This window comes from Rhinoderma darwinii, chromosome 1 (assembly GCF_050947455.1).
Source record: "Rhinoderma darwinii isolate aRhiDar2 chromosome 1, aRhiDar2.hap1, whole genome shotgun sequence".
NCBI lineage: Eukaryota > Metazoa > Chordata > Amphibia > Anura > Rhinodermatidae > Rhinoderma > Rhinoderma darwinii.
Window position 1 is genome coordinate 263,345,004 of NC_134687.1, and position 17,166 is coordinate 263,362,169.

Consider the following 17,166-nt stretch of genomic DNA (forward strand, 5'->3'; position numbering starts at 1 on the left):
CACACGATGCGGCCAGATGGCCTACCCCCCCACAATGAGCGCACTTCTGCACAGTGCAGCTTGCGCTCAAGTGTGAGGGGTCGCCACACCGGTGACACAGCTTCGGCTGCCCCTGGTAGAAGACAAGGATTCGATCTCTTCCCAAGAAAGCAGATGATGGTATGTGGGACACCGTCTGCCCCAGACGCTTAAGTTTGACCATAAACGTCCAGGCTCCCGACCAGATGCCAAACTCATCGCAGTTCTTCCGTGGCATCTCTGCTACCTCTCCGTATCTTCCCAACCAGGTCATGATGTCCACACAGGAAAGCGACTCGTTACGGGTAAGAACGGTCACTTTCCTGAGACCATTCTGGCGAGAGATTGCTTGCGCAGCAAACCCTCGCCAGCCGGGCTCGCTTTTCACCAGCTCATAGTTCCCCCAGAAGACCTCAAGGCCCCCCGGCTGAACAAAGCTGATGTCAAACTCAGCCGTACCATGAGGATGTATCAAGGCGTAGATGTCACTCGCCTTGAAGCCCATCTCCAGCAGCAGCTCCACCACCCTCTTACGAGGAGGGCACGCATCATTGCCACGCCACTGGAGACGGACCACATTCCTCCTGGCCACGGCCGGCCCGGTTGTTGGGAGCGACCACTGATCTCCCCGTCTCTCTCGGAAGGCATCCAGACCATACCTATTTATCCAAAAGGATAGGTCCTTCTGCACTCCCCCTACTGTTATCGTCTGCTTCCCCTCCCTTAAGGCTTCTAGGAGGCGCTGTTGCAAACTGCCGTCCCCGGGCCCAGAAGATGAGGATGGGTGGGCCGACGGTCCCCCCACCACAACGCCCGCATACGACCTGCCGGGCGCTCTGGCAGAAGGAGCAACCGGCCCGCCACTGGTTGACACTCCCCCCACAATATTACAACCCACATTAACATCCACAACATTACCACCACCAACAATATTACCAACACTACTAACATTACCATTAATATTTACATTTTCACTTACATTCCTCTCCACAACTTTCATACCGGCCAGGCTGGTTACAGAGTTCTTCCTCTTGTCGATGGGCTTTTTATAAGTTGTTTTTGTCGTTTTTGGGGTCTCCACATCATCAGGTGCCGCTACTTCTGGGGTGCCGCCGGATATCTCAGGCGGCAATCCCTCAGCACCCTCCGCTTCACCGACCTCCATATCTGCTGCGCCACCAATACAATGTTCGGGAGGAGGGGTGCCGTCACCCCCCGTGCCCGCTAAACCCCTCCCACCGCCTTGCGGCGATGCAGATGGAGGGGCCGCAGGCACCGCTAGAGCCGCTCCCGGCACCAAACCAACCCCCCCTCCCGTCGGGGGTTGGCCAGCAGTGCCGGAGCCTCTCCTACCGCCACCACTCGCTTCCGCAACACTTTCTGGTGCGTCCGCCGGCCGAGTCACATGACCAGCGGACTTCCGGTTTTCCGGCGCCACATCCGGTTTCCGGTTCCCCCCGTCCCCCGGCCTCCGGCTTGCGCCAGAGACCGGCTTCTGAGGTTCCCCATCCGCCGGATACGGGGACACGCCCCCTAGCGCCACGTGGCCATCGACGCCACCTCCTTTACAGGAGACGGCGTCTGGCGCCATCTTGGCCACATTGCTCAAAACCAGCACCATATCTTTCTGCCCACATACCCGCCACGACCCCACTGCAGAGGCCGGAGCTGGGGGATTTGCGGGGTTTGCGTCCCGAACCGAGCTCTCACCCGGTCCGGAACGCAAGGAAGACAGGTAGGAATATTTGTAAGATACTCCACCTGTCTTCCCCTTTGCATTTTTCCGCCTCAACTTCCATAATTTTTTCTTTTTTTTTTTCTCCTCCTCCGGTGGCAACTCATCTCCAAAAGTAAAGTTCTGGAGGGACACTGGGGACTCCTGCAGCCGTATTTGCGTGAGCAACCCCGGGGGGTGCCCACTGCCCGATTCAAAGTTTTGCACAACTTGGCTGCAGGAAAGTTCCCCACTTGCCCCTCCGTTACTGCCTTCCCAGGGGTCCTCCGAGCCCGTCTCCTCCCGGGTTGGCGTCCTCTCCACCTCCACGCTTTCCTCCATTTCTGTGGCCCCCACTTCTGCGGCCTCCACTTTTGCGGCCTCCACTTTTGCGGCCTCCACTTTTGCGGCCTCCACTTTTGCGGCCTCCACTTTTGCGGCCTCCACTGCCTCTGCACTTTTAGCAGCCAATGCCTTTACTCCCCTTTTGCAGGGGGTTTCATTACTTTGCGTGGGGGACGCCATCAGGGAAAATCTTTCATCATTCTCCAATTTCTCCCCGAAGGCTCCCCCACCGACCACAATCTCCATCTTCCTCTCCTCCACCATATTAATTTCCTCCAAAATTGTCTTTACCTGTAGATTATACCGGGACCTCTTGGCGCCTGATGTTTTCGCGGCTCGTCCCCTTGCGACCGCCAGATCTTCACGAAGCCGCCGCAGGGACTTACCGAGGTCCCGGTATTCTTCCAGCCGGGCAGCTAGGCGGGAGCTGAAGGTTTCCACCGACTCTCCCGACCGCAGTAGCCCCCATTCCTCTACCGTGCTCTGGTCCTCAGGTCTGGCATCTGGCCTTGCTGGGCCTTCTGGTCCTCCACCTGGATGATCCGCCATGTCTCTCCTCCTGGCTCCTTCCAGAGCCCCAGCATCAGGGGGGGCCGCACAGATCTTTCCACGGGATGACCTTCTCACCCCTGATGCTGGCTGCACGCTCCCAGCAGGTTGGGAAGACCCCCTACCCCCCGCCTGCATGCTCCAGGGGGTAGAGGTCTGAGGCTCCATGTATGAATGGAGCCTCCTTCAGGGAAGCTCCCTTAGCCCAGGCAGGTGATAGAAACCTGGGCTGGTGAAAGAAAGGAAACTCCCTGGATCTCGGGTGTGGTCCACTCAACACACTCACAGCACACACACAGCAGCTCCCAAACACACAACCTCCCTCCTTGCTAGTCACTGCTGGTGTGGCGTTTCTCTGGTAAAACCTTCTGTGTTACAGAAAAAAAAATGAATAAAATTGAAATTCAGCAAGAAAAATGAAATTTGCAAATTTCACCTCCACTTTGCTTTAATTCCTGTGAAATGCCTGAAGGGTTAAAAAACTTTATAACTGCTGTTTTGAATACTTTGAGGGGTCTAGTTTTTAAAATGGGGTGTTTTATCAGGGTTTCTAATACATAGGCCCCACAAAGCCACTTCAGAACTCAAGAGGTACCTTAAAAAAAAGGCTTTTGAAATTTTCTTAAAAATATGAGAAATTGCTGTTTATGTTCTAAGCCTTGTAACGTCCAAGAAAAATAAAAGAATGTTCAAAAAACGATGCCAATCTAAAGTAGACATATGGGAAATGTGAACTAGTAACTATTTTGGGTGGTATAACCGTCTGTTTTACAAGCAGATGCATTTAAATTCTGAAAAATGCAATTTTTTCAAAATTTTCTCTAAATTTTGCAATTTTTCACCAATAAACACTGAATATATCGACCAAATTTTACCACGAACATGAAGCCCAATGTGTCACGAGAAAACAATCTCAGAATCGCTTGGGTAGGTTTAAGCATTCCGACGTTATTACCACATAAAGTGAAATATGTCAGATTTGAAAAATGGGCTCTGAGCCTTAAGGCCAAAACTAGGCTGCGTCCTTAAGGGGTTAATCACCTACACACTAAATGTTTAATTAAAAAAAACAAAACATGTTTTTCTGGCAACACATTGCCTTTAAGGTCTCAAATAGGCTGGTCATTAAGGGGTTAACTATAAAAGTATTTTATTTATTCCGCACAGTGAACGCCGTAAAAAAAATAACTAAACAATACTGACATAATTGCTATTTTTTGGTCACTTTGTCTTCCAATAATTAAAATAAAAAGTGATCAAAAAGTCGCATGTACCTATAAAAACTATAACTCGTCTCGCTAAAAACAAGCCCTCATAGAGCTCCGTCGGCGAAAAATTTAAAACGGTTATGCTCTCACAACTTGGCGACAGAAAAAATCCATTCCCTTTACAAAAGTTATTTTATTGTGCAAAAAGTTGTAAAACATAAAAAAGTGGTATAAATTGGGTATTATCGGACTGACCCGCAGAATAAAGCTAACATGTAATTTATAATGCGTGGTGAACGCTGTATAAAAATAACTAAAAAAATGTCAGAATTGCTGTTTTTTGGTCACCTTGCCTACCAAAAAAAGATAACAAGTGATCAAAGAGTCACATGTACCCCAAAATGGTACCAATAAAAACTACAGCTCGTCCCACAAAAAAAAACGGCCGTCATACCACTACGTCTATGAAAAAATAAAATTAGTCAAGGCACCAGTAAGCCGGGAAATAAAAATATGCAGTTGTGCCGGCCCAAGGGGAACGTTTCTTCTGTTTCAAGTGGCGAATTATCAAGGCCCCTAAAATTAGGGAACCAGGAAGGGGAGGGCCCAAACATATCTGCTGGAAGTGAGGGTGCCCGTATTATACCAGGACAACACTTTCCCAGCAAAATTCCCCAAGCTTCAAAGGTGCCGAGTGTGGACCAAAAGAGGAATAAGTAAAGACCATTTATTAGTGCGACACCGGCCTGTGCAGAAAGGATTGTGTCACAGCATAACACACATCTATGAATTATTGTATTGTTTTTTTTTACCCCACTATACCACCTGACTATGCCCCTTTTATATACTCCGCCCGCCTTACATGTAACCCCACGTTATAAACTGAAACACCAGTAAGACTCAATACAAAACTACTACAAGCAAAATCCAAGCTCCAAAAGCCAAATGGCGCTACCTCCCTTCTGAACCCTACAGTGTGCCCAAACAGCAGTTTACTTCCACATATATGGCATCGCCATACCCGGGAGAACCCTTTTAACAATTTTTGTGGTGTGTGTCTCCAGTGGCACAAGCTGGGCGCCACATATTGGCATATCTATTGAAAAACCATTTTCACTCTGGCAGAAATTGGTGTGCACTCGATGTTGCAATCACCTGTGGGGTTAATATGCTCACTACACCCCTAGGTGAATACCTTGAGGGGTGTAGTTTCCAAAATGGGGTCACTTCTGGGGGGTTTCCAATGTTTTGGTCCCACAGGGACTTTGCAAATGCGACATAGCGACCAGAAACCAATCCAGCAAAATCTGTACTCCAAAAGCCAAATGGCGTTCCTTCCCTTCTGAGCCCTACTCTGTGCCCAAACAGCAGTTTATGACCACATATGTGGTATTGCCGTACACAGGAGAAGTTGCTTTACAAGTGTTGGCGTGCTTTTTTTCATTTATTTGTTGAGAATATGAAACATTTTCAGCTAAAACTACGTCTTATTGAAGAAAAAGGATTTTTTTTATTTTCACTGCCCAATTCTAATAAAATCTATGAAACACCTGTGGGGTCAAAATGCTCACTACGCCCCTAGATGAATTCCTCAAGGGGTGTAGTTTTGTGAATGGAGTCACTTTTGGGTAGTTTCCACTGTACTGGTACCTTAGGGGCTTTGCAAAAGTGACAAGGTGTCAAGAAACCAATCCATCAAAATCTGTGCTCCAAAAGCCAAATGGTGCTCCTTCTCTTCTGATCCTTGCCGTATGCCCAAACAGCAGTTTATGACCACAAATGGGGTATTGCCGTACTCCAGAGAAGTTGCTTTACAAATGTTGGGGTTCTTTTATTCCTTTATTTGTTGAGAAAAGGAAAAATTTTGAGCTAAAGCTACGTCTTATTGGAAAAAAAGGATTTTTTTTTATCTTCACTGCCCAATTCTAATAAAATCTATGAAACCCCTGTGGGTTCAAAATGCTCACTACACCCCTAGATAGATTCTTCAAGGGGTGTAGTTTCCTAAATGGAGTAACTTTTTTTGGTGTTTTCACTGTTTTGGTCGCTATGGGGCTTTGCAAATGCGACGTGTGTTCCGCAAACCATTCCTGCTAAATTTGAGCTCCAAAAGCCAAATGGCGCTCTTTCCCTTCGAAGCCCTGCCGTGTGTCCAAATAGCCGTTTATGACCACATGCGGGGTATTGTTTTACAAAAGTAGTGGTGCATTTTCTCCTTTTTAGTCCTTGTGGAAATTAGAAAAAATTAGCTAAACCTACATTTTCTTTGAAAGAATGTAGATTTTCATTTTCACGGCCTACTTCCAATAATTTCTCCAAAAAACTGCGGTGTCAAAATGCTCACTCTACCACTAGATAACTTCCTCAAGGGGTATAGTTTCCAAAATGGGGTCACTTTTGGGGGATTTCCACTCTTTTGGTGCCGCAAGAGCTTTTCAGACCCGACATGGAGCCTAAAATATTTTCTAATAAAAAGGAGGCCCCAAAATCCTCGGTGTTTCTGAGGCCTGTGCTTGTCAATAAGTGCACTAGGGCCACATGTGGGGTATTTCTAAAAAGTGCAGAATCTGGGCAATAGATATTGAGTTAGTTTCTCTGGTAAAGCTTTCTGTGTTACAAAAAAAATAGATGATAAAATGAATTTCTGCAAAAAAAAAAAAGAAATGTGAAAATTTCACATCTACTTTGCCTTAATTCCTGTGAAACATCTAAACTGTTAAGAAACTTTCTAAATGCTGTTTTGAATACTTTGAGGGGTGAAGTTTTAAAAATGGGGTGACTTATCGAGGGGTTCTAATATATAAGGCCCTAAAATCCACTTAACAACTGAACTGGCCCCTGTAAAAATAGCCTTTTGCAATTTTCTTGAAAATGTGAGAAATTGCTGCTAAAGTTCTAAGCCTTGTGATGTCATCGAAAAATAAAAGGATGTGCAAAAAACGATGCCAATCTAAAGTAGACATATGGGTGATGTTAATTAGCAACAATTTTGTGTGGTATTACGATCTGTCTTACAAGAAGATACATATAAATTTAGGAAAATGCTAATTTTTGCAATTTTTCGCGAAATTTTGGTGTTTTTCACAATTAAATACTTAATGTATTGAGCAAATTTTGCCAGTAACATCAATTTTGCCAGTAACATAAAGTCCAATGTGTCACGAGAAAACAATCTCAGAATCGCTTGGATGGGTAAAAGCATTCCGGAGTTATTACAACATAAAGTGACACATGTCAGATTTGAAAAAATAGGCTGTGTCCTTAATGCCAAAACAGGCTGTGTCCTTAAGGGGTTAAAGAAGACCTCCAGTGGAGAGACAACTTTCCAGGTCTGCATTCCCACCTAACTGTATACCACACTCTACACTTTTTATGTATTCTGTACGTACTTTTTGGCCTGCTGCCTTGTCTGCTTTTTTAAAAAAAAAAGCCTCCATCTTGATGCTTCGATTTCCCCAGCTTTTTCTTCCTCTCTGCTATCAATCCCATGATGCTTCAGCACAGCATCACATGACCAGCTAAAGACCATACCATTTCTGCATGCTGGGAGACACTGGTTATCATTTTCTATATTCTCCTAAATAAGTTGAGAAACCATAAGTATACAGACAGGGTCGATGCACTATATTCTTCTACATTATACCTGTGTGACAGGAACCTGTCTAAGTATGAGTGATAGCTGATTATAGAAGTCTCTGTCCCCCCCCCCCCCCTGTGCAAAACTAGTGTGGTACAGGAACTGCTGAAGCCCGTGATGGGTGACACATAGACTTAAAGGGGTTGTTCACTTTCTGAACACTAGTGACCTATCCACCGGATAGGTCATCCGTATATAATTGGTGCGTGTCCAACATCCGGACCCCACACCGATCTTCAACTCTCACCGGATGTTTGGAACGGGATGCAGTAGTCTGAGCCAGAAGCAGATGGCTCCGACCACTGCATAGCAGCCGTTTGGCAGAACTGCAGCTCTGCTCCTATTCACTTGAATTGGAGCAGAGCTGCAATACTGCAGCTCGGCCGCTATTTTTTGACCAGAGCCATCTGCTTCCTGCAACATCGTCCGGAGGTGCCTGATTGGTGCATGGTGTGGGTGTCGGACACACACCGATCATATACTGATGACCTATCTAGTGGATAGGTCATCCGTTTTCAGAAAGTGGACAACCACTTTAAGCTCTTTCTGAGCTTGGTGGTTTAAGTGGCTTGTGATATACGTGGAGTTATAAAACCGGAGTTAAAGCCCCAGTAAGTACTCTACATTTCTTTTGCTTTGACAATTGTTCACTGTTTTGTAGTAACTTTGATAATGGACAGCAAGATTGGTGGTTTTCTTCAGTGCACAGTTTGCCATATCTATGCACGACTGGAGCCGGAGTTCCAGGGTGAATACCTCTGTGGCAGATGTGAGCATGTTGTTCACCTGGAAGCTCGCATTAGAGATCTGGAGGAGCAGAATGCAACACTGAGGAAGATTGACAATCTTGAGCGGAGCTTACTGCTCACGGAGCATGCATTTAGTGGGGTAGAACTGGAGGGTGAAGACATGGGTCAGCAAGACCAGGTAAGTAGCTGGGTTAATGTAGTTAGGGGCAGTAGAAAGGGATCAAAGAAAAGGAAGGCCAATCCTGTTTCTGACATTCCAAGCAAAATTGCCAAGTTGGGTGATGATGCGAGGGTGTCGGTCTCAGAAATGGCAGCCCTAGTGGATACTGATCTCCCTAACAGCCGGGAGAACAGCCCAGCGAGTAGTCGCGGGGTGGTATTGCAGGTAAGCCAAGACAATTGATAGTTGTAGGGAATTCTATAATCAGTAAGACGGATAGAATAATTTGTCGCCAAGACCGCCTCAACCGAATGGTTTGCGGTCTCCCTGGTGCCAGGGTTCGGCATGTGGTGGAACGGGTGGACAAATTGCTGGGAGGGGCTGGTGATGATCCAGCTGCCGTGGTCCATGTGGGTACCAACGACAGAATAAATGGTAGGTGGAGGAGCCTTAAGAATAATTTTAAAGAACTAGGCTACAAGCTGAAGGGAAGGACCTCCAAGGTTGTATTTTCAGGAATACTGCCTGTGCCATGCGCATCACAGGAAAGACAGCGGGAGCTCAGGGAGTTAAATGCATGGTTGAAGTCTTGGTGTAGAGGACAAGGCTTTGGGTTCCTAGAGCATTGGGCTGACTTTTCATTGGGGTACAAACTGTATTCTGCAGATTATTTGCACCTAAATGGAAGGGGGTCCACTGTGCTGGGGGAGAGAATTCTAGCTGGGGGGGGGCGGAGTATTTAAACTAGGGCTGAGGAGGGAGGTCAATGTAGAAAATAAAGGGGTAGTGCGAGGTCAGACTATATTGGTGGGGGGAGAAACAGACGGTGGGGAGAGGACTAGGCAACAAGATAAGGAGATCCTTTCGTTACAAAACAGCAGTGAAAATAAAAAAAGCCCAAATGTCAAATCACATTTCTGATACTAAAAGTGAAACATTTAAAGGCAAGTTAAAGTGTATGTTCACAAATGCCAGTAGTCTAGCAAGCAAAATGGGGGAGCTGGAGGCCTTGGTACTGGAAGAAAATATAGATATAGTTGGTGTTGCTGAAACATGGCTAGACTCTTCTCGTGAATCTACAGGGTTTTACACTTTTTTGGAAAGACAGGGCGAATAGGAAAGGCGGTGGTGGTGTATGTCTGTATGTGAGAAGTGATATGAATGTGAGTGTGAAAGAGACAATAGTGGGTGAAGACTGAGGATGTTGAAACCTTGTGGGTGGAATTACAAAGGGAGGTAAACGCTGAAAAAATTACTTTTGGTGTTCTCTACAGACCCCCCCCCCCATATAACTGAGGAGATGGAAGTTCAGCTATATAAACAGATGGAGTGGGCTGCACAGGCAGGTACTGTAGTGATAATGGGAGATTTTAATTACCGGGATATTAATTGGTGTCATGGTGCGGCTTCAACTGCAAAGAGGAGACCTTTCCTCAACCTGTTGCAGGAAAATTTTATGGGCCAGTTTGTGGAAGACCCGACTAGAGGTGAAGCTCTGTTGGATCTGGTCATTTCTAATAATGCAGAGCTTGTTGGGAATGTCAATGTTCGTGTTAACCTCGGTAAGTGGTCACAATATAGTTACATTTTACCTATACTGTAAAAAAACACACAGGCTGGGAGGGCAAAAACTCTTAATTTTAAGAAGGCCAATTTCCCCAAGATGAGGCCTGCAATTCAGGATATAGACTGGGAAGAACTAATGTCAAATAATGGTACAAATGATAAATGGGAGATTTTCAAATCTACTTTGGGTAATTATACTGCAAAATTTATTCCTATAGGTAACAAGTATAAACGACTAAAATTATACCCCACATGGCTTACACCTTCTGTAAAAAGGCCAATACATGACAAAAAAAGGGCGTTTGAAAAATACAAATCTGAGGGTATAGCTGTAGCCTTTGTAAAATATAATAGAGCTTAATAAAATCTGTAAAAAGGTAATAAAATCAGCAAAAATACAAAATGAAAGGCAGGTGGCCAAGGATAGTAAAACAAATCCCCAAAAATTCAAGCATATTAATGCAAAAAAGCCAAGGTCTGAATATGAAGGATCCCTAGATAGTGGTAATGGGGAGTTGGTCACAGGGGATCAAGAGAAGGCAGAGTTACTAAATGGGTTCCTCCGCTCTGTATATACAACAGAAGAAAGAGCAGCTGATGTAGCCGCTGCCAGTGCTGTTAATATATCAGTTGATATACTGAATTGGATGAATGTAGATATGGTGCAAGCTAAATTAAATAAAATAAACATACACAAGGCCACGGGACAAGATGGCTTACACCCTAGAGTTCTTAAGGAGCTTAGTTCAGTTATTTCTGTCCCCCTCTTCATAATATTTAGAGATTCTCTCGTGACTGGTATAGTGCCAATGGACTGGCGCAGGGCAAATGTGGTGCCTATTTTCAAAAAGGGCTCTAGGTCTTCGGGTAATTATAGACCAGTAAGCTTAACATCAATTGTGGGGAAAATGTTTGAGGGGCTATTAAGGGACTATATATAGTATTATAAGTGACAGCCAGCACGGTTTTACTAAGGACAGAAGCTGTGAAACCAACCGGATTTGTTTTTTATGAAGAGGTGAGCAGAAGCCTAGACAGAGTGGCCGCTGTGGATATAGTGTTTTTGGACTTTGCAAAGGCATTTGACACTGTCCCCCATAGACGTCTAATGGGTAAATTAAGGACTATAGGTTTAGAAAGTATAGTTTGTAATTGGATTGAGAATTGGCTCAAGGACCGTATCCAGAGTGTTGTGGTCAATGATTCCTACTCTGAATGGTCCCCGGTTATAAGTGGTGTACCCCAGGGTTCAGTGCTGGGACCACTATTATTCAACTTATTAATGATATAGAGGATGGGATTAATAGCACTATTTCTATTTTTGCAGATGACACCAAGCTATGTAATATAATTCAGACTATGGAAGATGTTTGTGAATTGCAAGCTGATTTAAACAAACAGTGTTTGGGCGTCCACTTGGCAGATGAAGTTTAATGTAGATAAATGTAAAGTTATGCACCTGGGTACGAACAACCTGCATGCATCATATGTCCTAGGGGGAGCTACACTGGGGGAGTCACTTGTTGAGAAGGATCTGGGTGTACTTGTAAATCATAAACTAAATAACCGCATGCAACGTCAATCAGCTGCTTCAAAGGCCAGCAAGATATTGTCGTATATTAAGAGACATGGACTCACGAGACAGGGATGTAATATTGCCACTTTAAAAAGCATTAGTGAGGCCTCATCTAGAATATGTAGTTCAGTTCTTGGCTCCAGTTCATAGAAAGGATGCCCTGGAGTTGGAAAAAATACAAAGAAGTGCAACGAAGCTAATAAGGAGCATGGAGAATCTAAGTTATGAGGATGAAGATTAAAAGCACTAAACCTATTTAGCCTTGAAAAAAGATGACTCTGGGGGGACGTGATTAACTTATATAAATGGCACATACAAAAAATATGGTGAAATCCTGTTCCATGTAAAACCCCCACAAAAAACAAGGGGGCACTCCCTCCGTCTGGGAAAAAAAAGGTTCAACCTGCAGAGGCGACAAGCCTTCTTTACTGTGAGAACGGTGAATTTAGGGAATAGCCTTCCGCAGGAGCTGGTCACAGCAGGGACAGTAGATGGCTTTAAAAAAGGGTTAGATAATTTCCTAGAACAAAAAAAATATTCGCTCCTGTGTGTAGAAATGTTTTACTTCCCCTTGGTTGAACTTGATGGACATGTGTCTTTTTTCACCCATACTAACTATGTACCTATGTAATTATGTATAGAAAGCGTGTCACCGAGCCTAATGCACACTGCTGCTAAGCAACCATCCCAGTCTGATATATAGAGCGAGAAGGAGCAAGAATAATAACAGGTGAGAGACTGACACATGGAATACCATAATGTGGTATACATTGGAAAGTTTAGTTTCTTCCGCAATAATTTTTAGGGTCTTGTTTTTGGGGCATTCACCATGCAGGATGTTTTTGTGTTGCCATATCATTTTTTATTTTTTTTCTCCATCAGCATTGCTGTGTAAGTTCTTGTTTTTTTGCCGCATGAGTTGACTTTTTCATTGGTACCGTTTTGGGGTACATAAGACTTTTTAATCAAAGTGTTAACTCCTCTAACCATCTATATCACTTCTGCAGGCACTGAGCTAAACCAGTTTTTTTGCTTGGTGTCTGTAAAAAGCAGTGTCTGCAGGGACAAATTTTCTTTTTTTTCTTTCTGCCTTTTAGGCTAGGAATACAGGGCTGACTAGATCTCGCTTTTACCTTAACAGAGAAGGGAAAACAGTGTGGCATAACCTCACTGTTGCCTGTCCTGTCTAGAAGAAAAGGTGGTACAGTGACCCCCCCCCCCCAATCCCCTGTAACCCGCCAGCATAAAGTCATCCGGGGGCCAATCTACGTCTAACCAGTGGTTCCATGGTTACCTGATTGGCTACGTTACTGTAGGCTGCTCTGGCACTTTCCACATAATTAGCACATTTACGGGGGCATGGGCAGCACCTCTTTCGGCCGTACCAGCTTACCTTCCTGCAGTCTCTTGGCCCCTCAGATTTGTTTTTCTCAGTATTCCTAAGCAGTAATTTGCAAGCCCTCACTACTACCCTCTGCATACAGAGACATAGGTGTGTGTCGCCACCATTTCTGAACCCAGAGTAGTTACCCATTTTGCCTGTTCGCTGTAATACCAAAAGACCTTGATTCAAGCTTGAAGGGGTGTCCCCACTGGAGTCCGCCTCGGGTAGAGGGTTTTGCGATTGCTTCGGTTTCAGGATGTTTGACTGTCTGACGTCCAAGACGCACGATGCGCAAAGTTGTTTTCACAGGATACAAAATAGTTTGCTTCTTTACCACCAAATTATTCTGCCACTGACATACTTTTCCACGGCTTCTGCATTTTTCTGGTCATCCAGTCCCTTTCTCTTCCAGGGAGTGATTGTGCCGGTTCCTTGGCAGAAACGTTTGCAGTGTTTCTATTCAAACCTCTTTATAATTCCCAAAAAATAAATAGTTTGCTCAGTGTTGAACCTAAAATACATCAACAGGCATGTCAAGCTCCAGCGCTTTCAGATAGAATCCCTGAAGTCAGTCATCCCATCTCCTCGGTCGACTGCAAGAATGCGTACCTACACATCCCTATTTGCAAGTACCACCAACCGTTTCTTTGCTCCGCCATTCTGAATGACCACTACCAGTTTGCGCCGCTCTCTTTCGTATTGTTGACAGTTCCACGAGTGTTCACGTAGGTTCTCTCAGCTGTGATGGCCCTTTGTCACTCTTGGGGAGGTCGTGGCCTTTCCCTACCTGGATAACATAATAATAAAGGTTTCCTTTATGTTGACCAATTTGGAGAGCCTTCTTATCACCTTGGACATTTTGTCCCACTCTGGTTGAATAATCAACATTTCCAAATCCTCTCTATCCCCCACTCGGTCCTTGCTATTCCTAGGCATGCATTTCGACACATCTCAGGCCAAGATTCTTCTCCCACAGGAGAAACTCCACTTCCTCCAACAGAAGGTCTAGTCTTTCAAAAGTCACCGTCCAGTCTGTTTGTCATTGCATGAAGGTTCTGGGCCCTGATCGTCTCCACCATGGAAGCAATTTCATACCCTCCGTTTTGCACTCGTTGCCTTTAACAGACTGTACTGGCTTTTTGAGACTACTACTCTGGACCACTATGTTTTCCTTCCCCTGTCCGTCCGACACTCATTTATTAGGTCCAATAATAATTTCACGGCACGCAATGTTACATAGTTAGTACGGTTTAAAAAAGACACATGCCCATCAAGTTCAACCAAGGGATGGGAAAAGGGAAGGTAAAAATTTCTACACATAGGAGCTAATATTTTTTTGTTCTAGGAAATTATCTAAGCCTTTTTTAAAGCCATCTACTATAGCTACTGTGACCAGCTCCTGCGGTAGACTATTCCATAGATTCACAGTTCTCACAGTAAAGAAGGCTTGTCGCATCTGCAGATTGAACCTTTTTTTTCTCCAGACGGAGGGAGTGCCCCCTTGTTTTATAGGGTTTTACATGGAACAGGATTTCACCATATTTTTTGTATGTGCCATTAATATATTTATATAAGTTAATCATGTCCCACCTAAGGCCTCATGCACACGACCGTAAAAACTCCCGTTATTACGCGTCGTAATTACGACCCGTAATAACGGGCTCATAGACTTCTATTGGCGACGGGTGCCTTCCCGTTTTCTCACGGGAAGGTGCCCGTGCCGTTGAAAAAGATAGAACATGTCCTATTTCAGGCCGTGATAACGTGCACCCGTCATTACGGCAGCGTTGCTAAGCGACGTCAGTAAATAGTCACTGTCCAGGGAGCTGAAAGAGTTAACTGGTCGGCAGTAACTCTTTCAGCACCCTGGACAGTGACTACCGATCAGAATAAACCTGTAAAAAATAAGACGTTCATACTTACCGAGAACTTCCTGCTTCCTCCAGTCCGGTCTCCCGCCCGTTGCCTTGGTGACGCGTCCTTCTCGACATCCGGCCTGACGTCCTGGATGACGTTTCAGGCCATGTGACCGCTGCAGCCAATCACAGGTCAATCACAGGCTGCAGCGGTCACATGGACTGCCGCGTCATCCAGGGATGTCGGGCTGGATGTGAAGAGAGGGACGCGTCACCAAGACAACGGCCGGGTAAGTATGAATTTCTTTAACTTTTATGATAGAAAGGGCTGTCCCTTCTCTCTATCCTGCACTGATAGAGAGAAGGGGCTGCCGATTAGTACAGTGCTATTTTGCCGCCAAAAACGTGCCTGTAAATACGGGTGGAATACGGGTGACACCGGACCCGTATTTACGCCAGTATTTACGGGTGGGAAAAAATACGGTCGTGTGCATGAGGCCTTAGTCGTCTTTTTTTTTCAAGGCTAAATAGGTTTAACCCCTTCCCGACATTTGACGTATCCATACGCCAAAGTCGGGTAGGGGAAGTATGGAGCGGGCTCACGCAGTGAGCTCGCTCCATACGTTGTCGGCTGTATGTTACAACCGACACCTCAGAGTAACTGATTGGTCAGCGTCATACACTCCTCTGTACAACGCCCACTTGGTCATATAGTATAACACGCCCAGTTGTCCATTGAAAAACTCATTAGCATAAAGCTAAAATAGGTCATAACTCAGTCAAAATTGATCAAAATTGATCGTTTTTCTAAATAAAAAACACTGCTGTAATCTTATACTGTGGTGACAGAGCCTCTTTAAGCTCTTTATAATTTAAAAAGGCTACAGCTGTACCCTTAGATTTGTATTTATGAAATGCCCTTTTTTTGTCATGTATTGCCCCTTTCACAGAAGGTGTAAGCCATGTGGGGTTTAATTTTAGTCGTTTATACTTGTTACCTATAGGAATACATTTTGCACTATAATTACCCAAAGTAGATTTGAAAATCTCCCATTTATCATTTGTCCCATTATTTAACATTAGTTCTTCCCAGTCTATATCCTGAATTGCAGCCCTCATCCTGGGGAAATTGGCCTTCTTAAAATTAAGTGGTTTTGCCCACCCAGCCTGCGTTTGTTTTTTACAGTATATGTAAAATGTAACTATATTGTGATCACTGTTACCGAGGTTTTCACGAACATTGACATTCCCAACAAGCTCTGCATTATTAGAAATGACCAGTTCCAACAGAGCTTCACCTCTAGTCGGGTCTTCCACAAACTGGCCCATAAAATTTTCCTGCAACAGGTTGAGGAAATTTCTCCCATTTGCAGCTGAAGCCGAACCATGACACCAATTAATATCCCGGTATTTAAAATCTCCCATTATCACTACTGTACCCCCCTGTGCAGCCTGCTCCATTGGTTTATATATTTGACCTTCTATCTCTTGAGTTATATTGGGGGGTCTATAGATTACACCCAAAGTAATATTTTAAGTGTTTACCTCCCTTTGTAATTCCACACACAAGGTTTCAACCTCCTCACAATCTTCACCCACTATTGGGGTAATTTTCTGCCGCTAATATGTCAACAGACATTTTATTCAGATAAGACACCCGTTGAAGACGTAAGAACGCATATATTTGGCCTTTAGCTTCCTCAAGGGTCAGGTCTTCACTCTTTTGCTTCTTTTCCAACAGCCCCTGGCATCAAAATCACCCATGCACACTGTTTTTTTGGGGATGTTTGCTAAGGGAGTTACACTTTCGATACCGCCCTATCCCCAAACTTCAGCTACTTGGAATATTAATCTGGTCATTGAGGTTAAGCAGTCGTCTTGACAGCATTTCCCTCTGTTTTCAATCTTTGCTAATGGCCACCTGAAAAGCCCTTTTTTCATTTGGCGTATCTCCGTTTTGGTGGCTTTATCTTGTAAGTCTCCATTCCTCGTTATGCACCAAGACAAAGGACATACTCCTGCCCTCTTTTGGTTCCTCCCCTTAACATATTCTTTTAGTCCCATTAGGGGACTAGACTATAGACATAGCAACACATCGGCACTCCGCAATTGCGTGTTGGGGGTGTGATGGGCTATGAACCACTTAGATGTCACAGTCCGCATTTTACCACAGCATCTAAGGGGGTCAAATGGCCAGGATCGGCATCCTCTCCGTCCTGGCCGTTAAAGCAAGGTGTCGGTTGTATTATACCATCGGCACCCACATATAATGGCGCAAGCACAGCTCCTGTGCTTGCGCCATCACTATGATGTACAATTATGTAATTTTGCGGAAACTGTAAAGTTCCCATGATGTAAGTTTTTGTAATGGGATGGGGTTAAAGGGGTATTAACATCACTCGAA

The 17,166-nt window shown here is 44.8% G+C and overlaps 1 long non-coding RNA gene across 1 annotated transcript in view; it reads left to right on the plus strand.

Annotated features, from left to right (window-relative positions):
• The window catches only part of LOC142741018 (uncharacterized), a 51,438-nt gene extending 39,200 nt beyond the window's left edge, over positions 1-12,238 (plus strand). The window contains exon 3 of the long non-coding RNA XR_012880968.1: positions 12,164-12,238. This is a non-coding gene — a long non-coding RNA (uncharacterized LOC142741018). The remainder of the gene's footprint in view (positions 1-12,163) is intronic.
• The last annotated feature ends 4,928 nt before the right edge of the window (positions 12,239-17,166 follow it).